Below are 4,690 nucleotides of genomic sequence, written 5' to 3'. Positions count from 1 at the left end.
ACTTTATTGTCTAGCAATCCTCCTCTCTGTTTCTCTACATTGGCACATAAGTGTATTACTCTCATTCCTCAGGAGTATCTTTACTATCAGCCCAAAAGGGATGCTAAGCCTGCAAACTTGACTTTTATTTCTGCTGTTACCAGTAATCTTACTGAGGTTTCTAATGAAATTATACAAATGCCTGATCTTCCTATATGCCATCTGAGAAAAGACTGGCAACATAAGTTTGAGGCTGTCCAGTGGTCCCCATGCAGACAACCTGTGCCACATCAAGGACCTCTGTTTGATAATGGCACCTTACTTGATTGGGGACCCCATGGATATCTCATGTCTGCAAATCAGACTATTGGATTTGGGAGTCCATCCAATAGTTCCATCACCTGGTCAGAGTATGGGATTTCAGGATGAATATTACAATCAAAAGGGGAACAAGTTTTAAGCCCTGCTCATACCCAAATTTGGAAACTAGGTCTTCCCTTTTTTGAATGGGTTCTTTCCTAATAAAAGTGATTACATTTATAGCAGTCACAACTACACCCTCTCCTTGCACAATAATGTTACTGATACAGTCCTGGTTTGTGCTACACACCCTTATATACTTTTGTTTGGGCAGGATATTCCTAACATAGAACAGAATCAATCCTTTTATAGTATTACTGTCTCTTCCAGTAGTTGATATGCTACATGCTTGTCTCATCAAAACATTACACAATTATAAACTATGTCATGATTTTTTTTTTTTTTTTTTGAGACAGAGTCTCACTCTGCCACATGGGCTGGAGTGCAGTGGTGCGATCTCAGCTTATTGCAACCTCTGCCTCCCAGGTTCAAGCGATTCTCCTGCCTCAGCTTCCCAAGTAGCTGGGATTACAGGCATGTGCCACCACGCCCAACTAGTTTTTGTATTTCTAGTAGAGACAGGGTTTCACCATGTTGGTCATTCTGGTCTCAAACTCCTTACCTTGTGATCTGCCCGCCTCAGCCTCCCAAAGTGCTGGGATTACAGGTGTGAGCCACCACACCCGGCCCTATGTCATTATTTTAAAATGGCAGTCAGGATTGTGGCTCCCTGTATATCCAACCCGGAACTGGAAAGAGGATTCTATCTTGCAGTTATTTAGAAAAGCATTGTCTCATACTTGAAAAAAAAAAAATTTCTGGCCACTCTAATTGCCTTTTTAGTTTCAGCTATTATTATACTAACAACTGCTACTACTGCAGCTGTCTCTTTGACGGCATCTATTCATACAGCCTCAGTGGTGAACCACATGGTACACAGTGTAACCCATGAATTTCAAGAACAAGTAAATACTGATAAAAATATTTTATCTCACCTATAAGCAAGATAACAAACTCTAAACAGTGGATGTTTTTAATTTATTTATACAAATGTGTTGGGTACAAGTGTAATTTAGTTCCATGCATAGATTGCATAGTGGTAAAGTCAGGGCTTTTAGGGTATCCATCACTCAATGTACATTATAACTATTAAGTAATTTGTCATCATACACCCCCATACTACCTTCTCACCCTTTTACGTCAGGAGTGCTAGCCCTCAATGACCAACACAACATAAATTATTTTCTGAGACTTAGAATTAAAAATCAACCTAAGAGAAAAGATGACTCCTAAGCCAGTAAAACATTGGTTTTATATATATATTTATACTGAAGAAACTTACACAGAGTCTTTCCTATGCACAAACCCAAAAGTAAAGCCAAATGGCTCTATGCAATAAACATCATGGTAATAACGTAAAAAAAAAAGCTTTCTCAAATGAATGTAAATTCAAAAATAAAATGAAGGAACTGTTTCTTTAGATGTACAGAAATCAACATAAAGACACACAAAGACACAGGAAACACAGAAAAGCAAGGTTTATGACACTTTCAAAGGAACACAATAATCCTCCAGTATTCTAAGAAAAAAAATTCATTGAAATTACTTTAAAAGACCTTAAAAAGGCTTCAAAATATATATTTAAAAGAAGCTCAAAGAGATGTGAGAGAAACCCAAAAACCAAATCAAAAATAAATAAATAAATTTAGAGTATAAGTGGGAAATGTGCCAAGGAGATGGATATCTTTTAAAAGAAACCAAAACAAAAATTGTGAAACTGAAAGATTGAAGGAAAAAGAAAATACATTCAAAGATTCAACAATACAATAGACTGAAACAGGCATAAAAGGAATTTCAGCCTTTTTTTTTTTTTTTTTTTTTGAGACGGAGTTTCACTCTGTTGCTCAGGCTGGAGTGTAACGGTGTAATCTCTGCTCACTGCTACCTCTGCCTCCTGGGTTCAAGCAATCCTCCTGCCTCAGCCTCCTGAGTAGCCAGGATTACAGGCACCTGCCACCATGCCCAGCTAATTTTTGTATTTTTAATAGCGACGGGGTTTCAACATGCTGGCCAGAGTGGTCTTGAACTCCTGACCTCAGCTGATCCACCCACCTTGGCCTCCCAAAGTGCTGGGATTACAGGTGTGAGCCACCGTGCATGGCCCGAATTTTCAGACCTTTAAAGAGGATTTTTTTTTTTTTTGGCAGTTGCAAGATTTAATAAAGTGAAAGCAGAGCTCCCATAAAATGGGAGGGGACCCAAAGGGGGTTGCCATTGCCAGCTCGAATGCCTGGGTTTATATCCCGATCACTGTCCCTCCCGCTGTGCTCTCAGGCAATAGATGATTGGCTATTTCTTTACCTCCAGTTTTTGCCTAATTAGCATTTTAGTGAGCTCTCTTTACTACCTGATTGGTCGGGTGTGAGCTAAGTTGCAAGCCCTGTGTTTAAAGGTGGATGCGGTCACCTTCCCAGCTAGGCTTAGGGATTATTACTTGGCCTGGGAAATCCAGCTAGTCCTGTCTTTCAGTCCCCCTTCTCAACAGAAAAACCCAAGTGCTGTTGGGGAGGTGGGCCAATGACCGTTCTAACTGCTTCCTGCTGAATTGGGGCATAGTAGGGGTTGTGCAGTTGAGATTTCCTTGGGAGGGGTGCCTTCGATGTCATTAACATCAGAGCATGGGCTAGCAGGCCAGTCCAGGGGTCCGTGGTAGATCTTAGTCATGGACTGCACCTGGGGCTCCATTTGAAGAATGTAGCTTTACAGCTTTGATTCTGGAAGAGACAAACTTAACAAGGAGGTTAAAGATACAGGGATTGAAATGTATGGCCTGCAGTGCAGGGGATTATTTCTTCGGCACACTTCACAGGCCCTGACTATCTGCTTGGTAGTTTTGGAAAGGCCTGGTCCAGTAAATAATAATTTGGCCATCTGATGGGTGCTATCAATGCCTAAGTGAAAGGTTTGGTGAAGGGTTTTAAGTAATTTCCATTGGTTAGCTGCAGGCGAAAGTATTTTTCCTTCTTCGGTGGCTAGCCATCTTGAGGGGAGGAAGCTATGTCCTCATGAGGTTCCTCATTCTATTTCTTCTGCTGAGTACTGGGGCTTGGTTTCCCAGAGAGGATTAGCCCATACTAGGGGGTCCTTCTATAAGCATTTCTAATGGAGGGTCCTGCCTTGTAGCTCTTTTTGCTTCAATATCCACTTGGCGGTTCCCTTCTATTTCCCTTTCCTTTCCTTTCTGATGACCCTGGCAGTGTAAGACTGCCATCAAAGAGGTTTTTATAAAAAATCTACTCAGACAAAAATAAGGAGAAAAGAATAAACAAAGACTGTGAGATGTTTGCGACTATATAAAGTGAATAAACTTAAAAATTATCAGTGTTTCTGAGAAATAAAACACATCAAAAAGTTTAGAACAACTATGTAAGAAAATAATTAATGAAAACTTCCAAACTTTACCAATAGAATTAGACATACATATACAGGAAGCTCAGCAATCACCAGCAAAATACACCGCAAAACAGACTTCATCATGGCACATGATGAATATCTAAAGTGAAAGTGAAAGAAGTAATTATAAAATAAAGAAAACCCCATCAGACTAAAAGCACACTTCTCAGCAGAAACTTTACTGGTTAGAAGAGAATGAGATGGCACATTTAGAGTGTTGAAAGAAAAGTGCCAGCCAAATATTTTACATCAAGCTAGATTAACCTTCACAGATGAAAAAGATATAAAATCTTACCCTGACTAATTACCACTAGACTGGGCCTACAAAAGATGTTCAAGGGATTTCTAATATTAAAAAAAAAGTTTGATATTCACCATCATTAAAACATATAAAAGTATAAAACAGGTCTTATAAAACAAAAGAGAAAAAGAAATAAACCAAATTACAACATGACAGAACTTTATTAAACCACAAAGATAGATAAAAAGAAAAAAATTAACATTATGACAGTAACAAAATCTTACATATTAATATTAACCTTGAATATAAATCAATGAAATCCTTCATTGAAATGTATAGATTTATGAAATGAATAAGAAAAAATGATCCAACTGTATGTTGCCTACAAGAATCTCACCTTACTTGTAAGACACATGTAGATTAAAAGTAAAAGGTGGAAGACAGTAACACAAACAGAAACCAAAAGCAAACTGGAGTATCTATACTTACATCAAATAAAACAGACTTCAAATAAAAAGCAGTAACAAAAAGGATAAAGGTCATCACCCAATAATAAAGAAATCATTTCAGCGAAAGGATATAACAATTCTAAATATCTATGCACCCAACATCAAAGCACCCAGATTTTAAAAAGAAATATTATTAAACCTATAGAAA

This window comes from Pan troglodytes, chromosome 20 (assembly GCF_028858775.2).
Source record: "Pan troglodytes isolate AG18354 chromosome 20, NHGRI_mPanTro3-v2.0_pri, whole genome shotgun sequence".
NCBI classification, from domain to species: domain Eukaryota; kingdom Metazoa; phylum Chordata; class Mammalia; order Primates; family Hominidae; genus Pan; species Pan troglodytes.
This window is presented reverse-complemented; position numbering follows the sequence as displayed.